Below are 14,814 nucleotides of genomic sequence, written 5' to 3'. Positions count from 1 at the left end.
CTGGAAAAAAGCAGATACTTAAAGCTAAATTCTCTCCCTGAGACCACAGTGCTTCTCTCAGCCTCTCCCTGCAACTCCTGCCTCAGGTATAGGGCTAGGGCTGACAAACGAAGCCAGGCTATTGCAGTATCCCCATACGCACCCCACAGAAACAAAGACAGCAGCCAGGGCACCTGAGGGATGCCTGGGCTCCCTGCTGCACTAGTCATGGCAACAGGGCTGGGGCTGCACCCTCTTTATTTCTGGAGGCAGTGGCTAGCGTGGGTGGAGAGTGGCTATCTCTGCAGCAGTAAGACCTTCAGGAGATCATGCACCCACTCACACCAGCAGAGCCACCACAGCTCTCACTGCATCCATGGTGTTTGCCTGCTTGCAGCTCTGCATCTCACAGGAAAAAGAGTGGCATCCAGGGAATGCAAAGCCCATTCCTGCAGGTACAACGCAGAAGCCTTTCATCAGGAACTTGTAATGAAGGAACCTGACTAAACTGCACAAAAAGTGTTTGGTTTTTTTTTCCTTTAAAGACCAATTTTACATCTCATCTACCTATGAAGCCAATGAGAAGCCCCACATAGTCTTGTCCCAGGAACCTGCTATCTGCTGAGTGAAAGAGGCTTTCCAACGCATCGCCTCACTATAAGGCTCACATCCTTCGTTTTCTACAGGCTGCAAATATTTGGGTTTCTGCTCTTCAGCTCAGGCCTCTACTGCTACCCTTGCAGGCCTGTGTGTTGTGTAAGGAGCCCACAGGGGAAAACGAAGAGCCAGAGGCTCAGCAAGGCGCAGGGAGGGTGACAGCAGCCGTCCCCCTTGCAAGGGTCAGTTAACAGCCCCAGGGGACCACCTCTGACCCCCTCCCGAACCCACACGCACTTCCCTCGGGACCACGAGGAAGGGACGGAAGCTGCTTGCGCAGATGTGCCCCGGCACCGGGGCCGGCTTCCGCCCTAGTGCGGCTGCTCTACAGCCCCGTGCCTTCCCGGGCACCCCTCCAGCCAGCTGGGCAGCGCAGCGCCCCCCGGCCCGGCTCTGCCGCTCGCCTCCCTCCTCCACGAAAAGGCTGCCTCCTCCCCGCGGCGGCTGCCGGGGCTGCTGCCGGGGCACCCGGCCGCTGCTAAGGGCCGGGAAGACCGGCCGCAGGTGAAGCCCCGTTCTGCTCCCCCGCGTCCCGGTAGCCCCCCAGCCCCGCTTCCTCGAGCCCCGGAACACCACGCAGCCCCGCTCCGCCACCCCCGGGACCGCACCAGCCCCGCTCCCCGGGTCACATCCCCAGCCCGGCCCGCTACCGGCCCCCCGCCACCAGCTCTCGCTTCCCGCGGCGGCCCCGAGGGGCGGGGAGCTACGGCGGGCGGCTGGGGCCAGTCCCCGCGGAATCCGCGCCAGTGCCGCCGCCCGGGGCTGAGGCGCCGCCGCGGGTTTTGACTCCCTTCTGCGCTAACTGGCTCGTACGAGTGGAGAGTTACACTCCAGGGAATGGCGTGCAGGGGAAAAACGTGCCTCAGCACTATCAGCTGCAGTCTGTGGCACTGAGCTCTCCTGGAATCTTGTTCCAAAATGAGGCCTGGAGTCTTGCTGTGATGGAGGCACAGAAGGTGCACTCTACTGTCCTGGGCATCCTGTTGTGACCTGGACTCTCGGCACCCACCAGTAATGAAAAAAAGGAAAAGGCGCAAACCACTACCAGAATCAGCAGTTAATGTTACCTGTTATCATCATCACTCTCTTCCCCAAGGATCTCTCCCTCTGCAGAAGACTTAGCTCTTCTAGGTACTGCCTTAACCTCAAACCTGGACATGGGAGGAATGGGTTCCTTCGCTAGAGGCGTCTGTAAAGAGCCAGCTCCACAACCTAGGCCACTGATGGAACCACTGAGCAGTGCTGGCTTCAGAAGGAGCACACCCCACTAGACAGAGGCTTTGTAATTTTACCTCAATCCTCCTGTACCATGTTTATCTGAGATGACACTTCAGAGATTTTTTGTCTCGCTCAAGACGTGGAAGTACCACAGACAGGGGAGCTGCATCCATCTGGTCTTTCATCCGCCCTCTAAGAGATGCTTTTCAAGTTATATACAAAACAATGGAAATACTAAGATTTTATTAAATGTTTTGGCAATCTCCACCATAAGAATGTGATTGAGGTGAAACCCTATGAAAGATGCCTAAATTCTTCTGTATATAAAACTAGTCCCATCTAACTTGAATAATGGTAAAATGGAAAACAAAATCAGCAAATGAGCATGCATAAACCCAAAGCAAGCAAAACCAAGTATGAAATTAACTGGAAAATGTCAATTTGATACCAAGGATGAGCTAAGAAGGACGTGACCTCATCAGACAAGGACTGCAGAAGCTAATAGACTCACTTTGGAAACTGGTGGACACAGCCAGAATGGGCTGGAAGGATTTCTTTTTCCAATATGACCAATTTTCTCTGTGACAGAGACAGAAACTCTTGCTTTAGCCCCTTGCTAAAACAAGCTGCACAGTATATAATCTGTTAGGGCTAGTAACATTGCCAGCCTGTTTGCAGGTACGAGAATTAACAGACTCAGTCAGGAGACTTTACTAATGAAGAAATCAATGGAGGCAAAGACAAGGGAAGGCACATTATAAGCCTGGCTTTCTGGCTGCCGATTTCAGTGGAGTTGTTTTGCTTTGACTATCCCTGAGTGGAGAGCAAATTGTTCAGAGCTGGTTTCATCCCTAAATTCTTTTCTAGGAGTCGAATGGCCACACCTGCAGTGTGGAGGAACTCAGTGACCCTCCATTCGCTTTCCTTCAGGCAAACTACACTGACACCATGCGGGCAGCAAAAAGGGTCTGCTCTCAGCAATGCCTTTGTGTTTCTGCACGTCAGCTTCATGGCCAGAGCATGGGACGAACATTATCACCCCTGCCATTACTTTGGTCCTTTTCCTCTTTATGGCAATGCCCTTCAAGGACTATTCCTTGCCTAGTGGGAGCGTTACTATATATATTGCCAGCACCCCTGAGCAGTAGCAAATAACGATACAGAAAACTTGCACTGCTGCAGATCATATCTAATGGCTTGGCAGGTCACGGCAGGCCAGCAGGGCTCAGTTTGATAATCCTTAAAAGGGATTTAAAAGCAACTCTAAGTAGCACTGGAAGAACAATGAACTTACAGTGAGCTGTACTTGTACGACATATCTAGATTTGTTCAGATTTTGTAGAAAATTTTTGGAAAATTTCATTGTCATTTTTTTCTCTCAAAGAGCAAGAATGCCAAGATCCTTTAAAATAAAGTCATTCTCTATTCGTGATGATGCAAGAGAAATAGCACAGTAGCACACACTAGCACAGAAAGAACACAGCTCTTCACTATTTGCTGACAATACGGAATGTCCAACTGTATGTTCTCATAGTCCACTGCCACTTTCTTTATCTCACCTGGAAAAAAGGAGGAGCAATGTAACTCACACCACAACTGAGCAGACTCAAATGAGGTGCCAGAAATTTCCGAGTAATATGTTGCTGCAGAGCTCTCTCATCTAACCACGTGGTACAGCTTCTTAGAGGGGCTTATCTAGACCACTCCTAGAGTATGTTGGATGCACACCTGCCAACTGCTGTGCCACATGCACAGCCACAATTTCTTCAGTCGTGAAATAGGAAGAATCTGAGCCATCTGTGGTGACTAATACACAGGGCAGCTGGACAAGGTGGGGAGAACAGGGGCAGGCTCCATGAGAAGATTGGAGCGTGCCAAGCCATGGAACTGAGCCCACATTCGGTGCACTCTTGGTTTGAGGAGATTTAGCCATGCCACAGAGGTAAGGAAGGCACTAAGCCACGTCACAGAGATAAGGAAGAAGCAAAGCACAAGTACTGCACAAGAACTCTTTAGAGTATTCTGGACACTCCTCGTGACCCTCAAACTTGAGGAACAGCTGTCCTGCCCCAAAGGGATGCTTGATAGATGTTCCCATCAAGAAGAAGGCATCATTGGAAAGTTGAGAACCACCTCAAACAAATCATCGTGTTGGATAGAGGTACTGCTTCTTCTCTTGTCAGTGAATGACAGTGACAATGCTTTTAGACCACAAGCAACAGGTCTTGTTATCCCAGCCTATGGTTGTGCTTTGGCCTTCTGCACTATGCACCTGGGTTCTTTTCTTCTCAAAGGTGACAGAGGCCAAAGCTGAGAAATACAGAATCACACAAGGTTTAGGAACAGTTTTATGGCCTTATTTGGACATGGCAACGTTTTCTCATCCAAAACTTTGGTTAAGTATCGCACTTGCACAGAGGTAGGACAAGAGGTAACAGATGTAAGTTGGACTGTGGATAATTCCAATCAGATATGTGGAAACCTGTTTTTCACTATAAGTGGTCAGATAATGGATCCAGAGGTCCTCTCAGACCTGAATTATCCAATTATTTTATGAGTTCTCTCAGCCTGTCCTTTTACATGAGGTTCCTGATAGCACAATTCACTAGCCAATTGAAGTCTGTTTGAAGAGCAACCCCGCCCTCTGCTGTGTCAGCAGATCCGTCCGCACCTCTCCCCAATTCAGTGAGCATGCACTCCATTCTTCATCCAGATTGCTAATGAAGATTTTAAATAACATTGGTCCCAGTACTGATCACTGAAAGGAAGTGGCTAGTCAATGTCTGCCAGATGGATTTTAGACGTATCTGTTTCCTTTGCTTGGACATTGGTTTGATGTGCCTCAGCTGGTAACCCTAGAATTCCTTCATAGTCGGTAGAAAGAAACAGGCATTTCATGGCCAAAATGGATCTCATCCCAAAGCCCATGGAGTAGGTCAGAAAAATCACATCCCAGCAGCAGTTATTTCTCTTCATGTAACTGAAGGCAACCCTACGGAGCCCTGGGAGCAGTGGTAAAGGACTCTGGAGCGCAGGCAGTTCTTTCATTGGTCTTCTTGGTCAAAGGGAAGGGGGCCAGTTGAATCTGTTGAGTCAGGAAAGGTTACAGGACTGGTGCCACAACCAGGGGTTCTGGGCTACTTAGACCATAGTTCCCGCTTTGAGAAACAAGATCTGATGCTGATGGGGTCCATCTGTCAGAGCAGGGGAAGAGCATCTGCAGTCTAAGCCTTGCCAAGCTTGTGAAGATGGTATTAAACTAAAGTTGCCAGGGGAGGGGAACCCTGTGCTATGCTGGACCTTGTTCTCACAAACAAGGAGGGGCTGGTGGGGAATATGAAGCTCAAGGGCAGCCTTGGCTACAGTGACCATGAGATGGTGCAGTTCAAGATCCTTAGGGCAGCGAGGAAGGTGCACAGCAAGGTCGCTACCCTGGATTTTGGGAGAGCAGACTTTGGCCTCTTCAGGGATCTGCTTAGCAGAGTACCATGGGATAAAGCCCTGGAAGTAAGAGGGGCCCATGAAAGCTGGTTAAGGTTCAAGGATCGCCTCCTCCAAGCTCAGGAGCGATGCATACCAACAAAGAGGAAGTCAGGCAAAACCACCAGGAGGGCTGCATGCATGAACAAGGCCCTCCTGGACAACCTCAGACAGAAAAAGGAAGCCTAGAGAGAGTGGCAGCAAGGACAGGTAGCCTGGGAGGAATACAGAGAAATTGTCCGAGCAGTTGTGGATCAGGTTAAGAAAGCTAAAGCCCAGATAGAGTTAAGTCTGGCCAGGGATGTCAAGGACAACAAGAAAACAGAAAACTTCTACGTATATGTCAATGATAAAAGGAAGACCAGGGAAAACGTGGGACCTGTGAACAAGGTCCAGTGTAGCACCTCTCCTCATTGGCTTCTCCATCACTTGGAGAAGGAAGGCATCATCAAGGCACTCCAGGAACCTCCTAGATAGCTTATTCCCTGCTGTATTGTCCCTCCAACAGATACTGAGGTGGGTGAAGTCTCCCATGAGGACCAGGGCTTGTGAACATGAGGCTCGGGGCTTGTGAACATGAGGCTGCCTGTGTTTGCCTATGTGTGTTTGAGTCTGCCTCTGTCTATAGAGGGCCTCATCTGCTCAGACTGCCTGGTTGGGTGACCTGGAGCAGCCTCCCACTGTAACATCGCCTGTCCCTGCCCTCCCTTTAATCCTGACCCGTAAGCTCTTGGTTGGTTCCTCACGCATCCCCAGGTGGAGTTCCATGCACTCCAGCTGGTCATTGACATAGAGGGCGACACCCCCTCCCCATCTCCCCTGCGTGCTCTTCCTGAAGAGCCTGTATCCTTCCATTCCAACACTCCAGTCATAGGAGCCATCCCACCATGTCTCTGTGATGCCAATAAGATCATAACCCTGCAAGCGTGCTTACGTCTCTAACTCCGTGTTTGTTCCCCATGCTACATGCGTTTGCATAGAGACATTTAAGTTGGGCTCCTGATGAAGCTGACTTAAGGGCTGGAGTGGCTGGAATTCCTTTGTGCTTTACTCCAGGTGCTCTCCTGCTGACCTGTGATCCTTCTCCAGGCTCTGGGCATCTGTTGCTGGCACTGGCAATGAGGTAGGAGTGGGATGGATTGAGGTTTCCCTCAGTCAAACATTTTTTCAACAGGATGCCAAGTCATGGGATACAGAGATATGGGGCATGACACAATGATTCTCACCTCTACGGGGACATTCAGTCATTAGCAGTGGAAGCCTTGTGTTGTGAGAGCTTTTAAAGGATAATGTAAAATTGGAAATGGTATCGTTCAGAAGAATGCAGGACAAATGACGGTGGAGGATCATATCTGGGGTGGAGAAAGTTGTTAGCCTCGGCCTTGTAAAGCCAGGATATAGCCAAACCCTGCATAATGACCAAACTGCATTTGTGGCAGCTGCAGTGCATGACAGCCTGGCCCCAGGGGTATGTCTAGCATTATGCTCCAAGGACGTGAAGCTGACACCATGGAATGAGCTGAAAACCCAGAGAGGAGAAGCAAGAGCAGTCAGGATAAAAATAATCAATGTTAAACAAGATGGAAAGCTGGAGTGACTTAGAGATTATAAAAGGAAAAGTGGCAAGTGAAGAGTTTGAGGTAAAAGAGAACTAATTTTCTGTTCAGTAATCTTACTTTTCAGCTAAACTTCTTCTAACTAACTGAACTCTCTAAAATTAAGAGCATATTTTTCAGACAGTATCTGCTTCCAGAGTGATAAGACCTATGTTTATAGTTTATGCCAAGGAATGCTTATACTTATTTCTAAAGCAACCAAGCTCAGCTCACTTTGTTACATGCCCCATCGGAGGGTGAGAAGCAGAGAAGCGTAGAGGGGTCGCACCTGCAGGGAGGAGCGGAAGGGACAGGTGACCCAAACCTGACCAACATGGTTGTCGTGCTTTAGCCTCAGACAGCAACGACGATAGCACTGAGAGAGGAATATACAAACATGGTTATGATACCACCGCTCACTGACCAGACCCGGGACACTCCAGCCCTCTCCCAAGATATGACTTCCTGCTCCCGCTACAGGCTGGGCATGGCTCACCTGGGATGGAATACCTGTGTCTCTGTGAGATCTTAGGGAGGGTTAACCCCATGCCTGCCAGAGCCAGGACAATGGTATTTCATCCCATCTGCCCCATGCTCAGTTTAAAAGCTGAGGGAGCAAAGGGTCAGCCTCTTTCTTCAATGGCCAGCGTCCGTGGAGGACTCTGTCTGTTCATCTGCCTTTGATCCCAATCCATGTGTTCCTGATTCCAGATCCAGAATCCAGTTCCTGTCCATCGCCAGGTCCAGTCTGGGACTTTCCCAGTGCTGCCAGTGATGTGATCATCATCCTGAGAGCTTGATACTGGTTTTGTATATAATGTATATATTTCATTATTTTCTTTTTATTATGTTATTAATATTTTCATTTAAGTAGTTTAGTTTCCTTTTAAACTCCTCTCTTTCTCTTCCTGCTCTCCCTTCAAGGGAGAGGCGGGGGAGAGCATCCACCGTTCGTTTAACTGGCCAGTCCAGCTCAAACCACGACAGATTTACTGGCACCCAATGTGGGGCATGACCGGGGCCCTGACAGATTGCCTGAATAGGTAGAATTCCAGCCTGCTCAGAAATTAAAACAGACAGCTCACATCATGCCGTTTTAAAGCAAAATGTTATATCATTTCTTTAGAGAGGTTTGTTTAAAGTTAATTGGTGCAACACTGCTTAACCTGCCAAATATGTTGCATGGTTTAGTTGCTCTTTGTGTTTGTATGCGGTGGTTTAAATGTGCTATTCTGCTGTGGTTTGGAATTGATGCCGTGAAAGGCCGAAAACAGGACTTAGTAGTTGGGATGACTATTAAGCAGGTATTCTTTATTGCAGCGTTGGACGCACAGGGGATCGCTCCTCCAAATGTGCGTGCCAGGCAGAGTTAGTTTCACAACGTATATACACTATACATACATATTTATGCGATTTCCAAGAATTAATTAACATATTAATTATATTTCCAAGAACTCATTGTTATCGTGACTGGTTTGGTCATTGGTGACTCATTGGTCTTGGGGCCCACTGTTCTCAGAGATAAGTTCTTCCTGCAAGGTTACATTGTCCTATAGCATCCTGTTCTCAGGGACAATTTCCTCTTACAAAGTTACATTTGTGCTGACCGATACAATGGCTACATGCATACATGCCTAAAAAACAAAACACTCACAGTATTTGCTAACTCATGTTTATGCTAAGAGTGGCTTAGTTATGTCAAGCAAACCTTCAAGCCACACTCAGCCCTATTCCTTAATTCAGGATACAGATCTATAGTATGATAAATTGGATAATGGTTTTACCTGCATATCTCGGGCATCATGTAATGGATTCTATTACTAATTACGCTTTTGATTTTACCTGAGGAAAGTTTACTTCACCCTTTAATGTTTATGCCAAATTGACACCATCAGAGCTAGGGGATGGAAACCTTTTGGATTTCGAAATGAATGTTACTTCCTTGAAATCATTATTTTATTGTCAATATTCCTGTATGTGTTGCAGGGGTGGTTTCTTATTAAAATCGGTGCAGGAGTTGGTATTATATGACATACACTGCTGCTACTCAAATCCCACAAGCCGCTTTGCTACTGTACCAGCACAAGCCATTCCATCGCCTATGCTGGCATGAGCTACTCCAGCTTTGACAATGAACACAGCAGGAACAGGCAGGGTTTCTCCTCCAAGTGGCACTGCCATTGACCACACAGTGGCAAGACCAACCCTGAAGGCTTTGACACACTCCCCACAGCTGTACAGCTGTTCACCAGCATGCACACAGTGTTGCGTAGCCAGATCTGTGACAGGTCAAAAGCCCTTCCCTCACTGTAGACACCAGTGCAGCCTCTGCTTCTTGTGCACCAGGTGATGTTTACCCAGCATGGAAGCACCAGTAAGGCATATGCCATGTGACCTGTAGCCACATGATTATTCCCCATCGACCATCTGCACAGCTGAGCATCCTGCCTCAGTCCACACATGTGTGCAGCCACTTGCCTGCATGGACTGTGCTGGCAATGGAGCTACGGTCAGAGAAATTGTAGAAGCTCCCGCATGTACACAGCTGCTCACCACTGTGAATATGCTCAAGGAAAACCAGGTGGGTTGGCTACTTGAACTGCTTGCTGCAGTCCGGACGTGTAGCCATTCTCCCGTCCGCTCTATAGCCTCCCTCTCTGTTTCTTCACCACCAGCCTCACTGCTCCTCAGCTCTGCTCAAGCGACCAACAACAGCAGGGGCAGGAGAGGAGAAACATCCAGATAGCTATGGCTGGTGAAGCTGGAACGAGACAGGGTTACTGGGGCAAAACACGCAATGCTGGCCAGCGAGGCCTTTCTCCCAGTCTTTTCAGCAGGTCTTCATTGCTCCCAGGACAAACCCAGGGATGCAGCAGCCCACTCACGAGCTTTTGGCAGTCCCATGCCTTTTTACAAATACATACAGACACTGCGCACACAGACTCCCAAAGTGCACGTACACAAACACACAACAAACAAACCAATCCTGTGCCCATACACTCTGCCCAAATAATGCAGGTTCACGCAAACAAATGCAATACACAGATGTAATGCGCACAAGACAAACACACACAACTCAGTTCATTCACACGCATGGTGTACACTCCCATAATGCATGCAGAGGATACAAATACATAAACACAGTGTCACCACACACAGTGCACACACACAGAGTACATGAGTGCACTCACAATGCACATCATCAGCAGTGCACCCACCCCTCTAATGTGTGCACACACAGGTGATACATGCACACTCGATGCATAAAAGTAAACAGTGCATACATGTGCTTGTAGGCAATACACACCCCCCACATAAGTGTAATGTATAGGATCAAGAATCATAGAATGGTTAGAGTTGGAAGGGACCTAAGAGATCATCTAGTTCCAACCACCCTGCTGTGGGCTGGGATACCTCCCACTAGACCAGGTTGCTCAAAGCCCCATCCAGACTGGTCCTGAACACTTCCAGGGACAGGACATCCACAGCTTCTCTGGTCAACCTGTTTCAGTGGCTCATCACCCTCACAGTAAAGAATTTCTTCCTAAGATCTAATATTAATCTCCCCTCTTTCAGTTTAAAATCATTGCCCCTTGTCCTATCACTACACTCCCTGATAAAGAGTCCCTCCCCAGCTTTCCTGTAGGCCCCCTTTAAGTCCTGGAAGGCTGCTATAAGGTCTCCCTGGAGCCTTCTCTTCTCCAGGCAGAACAACCCAAACTCTCTCAGCCTGTCCTCACAGCAGAGGTGCTCCAGCCCTCTGATCATCTTTGTGGCCCTCCTCTGGACTCACTCCAACATGTTCATGTCCTTTGAATGTGTTGTGGGCCCCAGAGCTGGATGCAGTACTTCAGGTGGTGTCTCACAAGAGCAGAGTAGAAGAATCATCTCCCTTGATCTGCTGTCCATGCTTTTTTTGATGCAACAAGGGTACAGTTGGCTTTCTGGACCATTTTATGTTGACCACGAATCTTTGAGTGTGACGGTCCAGCCAGCTCCTTATGCACCGAGTGGTCCATCAAATCCATGTCTCTCCAATTTAGAGACTAGGATGTCATGTGGGACAGTGCCAAATGCTTTGCTTCAGTCCAGGTAGATGACATCTGTTGCTCCCCCTTATCCAACAACGCTGTAATGCCATTGTAGAAGGCCATAAAATTTGTCAGGTACGATTTCCCCTTAGTGAAGCCATGTTGCCCATCACCAATCACCTCCTTATTTCCATGTGCCTTAGCAGAGTTTCCAGGAGGATCTGCTCCATGATCTTGCCAGGCACAGAGGTGAGACTGACTGGCCTGTAGTTCCCCAGGTCTTCCTTTTTTCCCCTTTTTAAAAACGGGGGTTATGTTTCCCCTTTTCCAGTTAGCGGGAAATTCACCAGACTGCTATGACTTATCAAACATGATGGATAGTGGCCTGGCAACTTCATTCACTGGTTCCCTTAAGATCTGTGGATGAATCCCATCTGTTCCCATGGACTTGTGCATCTTCAGGTTCCTTATGTGGTCTTGAACCTGGTCTTCTCCTACAGTGGGTGGTTCCTCATTCTCTCAGTGCCTGCCCTTGCCCTCTGTGACTTGGGCGGTTTGGCTAGGGCACTTGCCAGTGAAGGCGAAAAAGTCAGTGATTACCTCAGCCTTGTCCATATCCCAGGTGACCAGGTCTCCCACTTCCCTCCGGAGAGGGCCTGCATTTTCTCTAGTCTTCCTTTTTTTCTCAGTCTCTGGCTGCTCCTCCCAGGGCTTTGTAATCTTTCTTAGTCTTCAGGCTGCTCCAATCTGCATCACTGGTGCCCACGTGGAAGAGCAGCAGTGGATAATAGCCTGAGGACTGCACAAGGTTTGGTAATTGCTTGGTGACATCCCTGATACGGCAAGCACCACACATCCCTAGAGAGTGCACCAGGCTGGAAAATGGGTGCCTCTGTACCTCTCAGAAGAGAGTTGCCTACAAGCATCACTCATTGCCTTTTCTTAGTTGCACTGGTTGTTATATGTGGAGCAGATTGGGTAGTCTTAGTCAGCTCCAGCACCTCTCCTGATACAGTAGGTTTTGCTTCTTCACTCTGCAAAGCAGTTAAGTGGTTCTGCAAGGGCACTTCAGTTTTTGGAGGAAGTCTTTTCCTCCTGCTACTCTTTGCAGTTACAAGCTTCTATTCTGTGTAACTGGCCTCCCTTCCTTCTGTGTGTGCCAGCATGGAAGTTTTTAATGCAGTTACATTAGCCTCTGTGCTGGTATCACTTCTGCTGAAGAGTCCCTCTGAGTATTTGCCTAACTGAGCTCTGTGCACCCTCAGAGCTTTAAAAGATGTGAGTTCTGTTTACCATCCTTTTAATGCAGCACATTTTTCTTGTTTAGCTGATTATGGCTCTTATCCCACCAACCTTTCATCTCACTTCATCCCACCAGCCATCCTGGGCAGTAGCATTCATTGTAAACTTTTTTATAGTTTTAAAAAAGCTAGAAAATTCTGTGGTCATGCTGCTTTTGTCTTTCCTTCTAAAATTGCGAACCAGAACTCTTAAGACAGGTCTGGAGCCCTGCTGCAGCTGCGTAACTGCATGAATCTGGGTTCAGCACAAAGGATCAAAAGTTTGGTGCCGGCTTGTCTGTCTTCTTACTTTTAAATAAAATTATCCTAATTTATACAAGGTAATCAAGCAGGAGCATATTTTTTTATCTCAAATTAAATCTGAGAAAAATGATGCCTTTGTGGTCAGATTAGGTTTTTTTGTCTTTTATAAATATGTATGTATGCGTATGAACCTTAGGGATCCCTTCCAACTTGAGATACTCTATGATTCTAGGTATGTATGCATGCATGTATGTGTGTATATCATTATATGTGTGCGTGTTTGTATATTTATCTATTTCTCCTCTACTCTGAAAGCTTCAATTGGTACCTTGTCTTGCACTTGCAATGTTTCCCAGGAACCGACCTTTCAATTAATCTAACATTCATGTGCCATAAGCTGCTTCAGGGCCTGCCTTTGCAATCCAGTGAGCCTGGAGTAGCGTTTCAAAGAACTTTGAGACTTCAGCTGACCTCAAGCGAAGTTCACAGGCAGGATTTAATTTTGGAAAAGCCCCTGAGCAATGCATTCAGGCTTGCTTTGTCACTTGCATGCTGCTGACTGTGAGAGTCTAACCTCCAGCAATCCCAACACAACAATCCTTGGCTGACTGATGTCCTGTGGCTTCTGAGGAGGGTGTGAGATTGTGTCAGTAGTTGCCTTTTAGGTGACCCCTGCAGATGCAGAAGTTGACACCACTGACAGCAGGTGGGAGCTTAGTTTCATCCAGGATGACCCCCCCCACCCGCTATGATGAAGGGAGATTTGACATACCATGTCTCCAGAAAGTCGGCATCAGAGGATTGGCCCTGTAAAGGCAGCAGAGACAAAGGGACAGGTTTTGTCCATAGATGCCCCCTTAGCAGAGTTCAGAGGCAAGAACTGATCAAAGAGTAAACCTGAGAAGCCCACAGAGAGAAGCACTAAACTCCAGTGATCATGAAGCTATGGTCTCAGCAAGGAGCTAATCATGGATCAGGGGTCCCTGGGCAGCAGCTGAGACTGGGATGACCTAAGACAGCTTCTTAGTACAGCTGATAGCTTTGGATCTCAAACATCCAAAATGCAATCTGGTGGATGATAAGTGAACCATTAGGACACCCGAGAGGAAAGACTTGGCCTCATGTGCTCTCAGCAGATATCAGAGACAGGATTTGGTATTGACCTCAGATTTGAAAAAGATACGAGGAACAGACCTAAGGGGACCCTGAGCATGGGATGAAGTAAGATTTGCCTTAGTTAACTGCTGAGGAGGCTTCAGAATGGTGCTTCCCACCTGGTGAACCCTACACTGCACTGTTGGGCTATTCTATGCCTTTTTATATGTCAAATACTATAGTAACTGCCACATATGTTTTTTCTTCACTCCTATGGAACTATGAAGATCAGGTCTGCTGCTGACTCATTTCAACATCTGTTCAATAGTACATCATAGATGTATTTTATGTGAGTTTTCACTTTCATTCTTCAAAAATGCTAATAAGGACACATGTTGCAGTGAATACTTGCTTTTGCTGATTCACTTCCACCACACCTACATCTTCTGGGTTTCTGGTGAGTTTTTATCTTCCTATCAGCCTGATGGAATTGGAAATAATTCTACACATGTAAAAAAGCATACCTGTCTAATGATAATTTTTCCCTACAGAACATTTGCATATGCCAAGGATTTTACCTCATAGTGAGCTCTTCAGTGCATGCCTATATAATTCATGGATATCATTACTATATCAAATATCTCTTCCCATTATTCTGTATTTGAGTATTTTCCGTAGCTGGATGAGGTTTTTACAGACACCAGAAAATGAAGAAAGCATTCAAGTCATTTTTTTGGCATGGACTGAGAGCTGCAGAATATGCCACAGTGCTGTTTAAAAGACATATGTGCTTGGCTGTCTTTGTCTGAAGTTGCCTTGCCTCCTGGGAACTTTTTTTTTTGGTTAGCTGTAACAGCAATTTTTGTAATGGCGTGACTATGCCTGATTTGTTTTAGTTCTGCTGAGGCTTACAGTATAGACATATTTTTATGCAGCTGCCACTAACAAGTAGTCACTCTCTGTAGAATTAAATATTGATAACTCCACTACCATGATGCTGGAGATATAGATAGATGTAGAGATATAGGTTCTTTTTCTGAATAAGTAGGATACAGAATAGATACGTAAATTATATTCTATGTGCAGAATATATAGAATAAAGGGTGATAGAGAGCATGTGCCTGTACTCTGCTCTAACTCCTGGTGTAGGAATACATGCCTAGAGGCATACATGCAATACATGCATAGAGGAGTATATGTATGGGATCAGAAAAT

Source organism: Numenius arquata, chromosome 17, assembly GCF_964106895.1.
Source record: "Numenius arquata chromosome 17, bNumArq3.hap1.1, whole genome shotgun sequence".
Taxonomy (NCBI): domain Eukaryota; kingdom Metazoa; phylum Chordata; class Aves; order Charadriiformes; family Scolopacidae; genus Numenius; species Numenius arquata.
The sequence above is the reverse complement of the archived record's forward strand: the minus strand, read 5'-3'. Positions refer to the sequence as shown.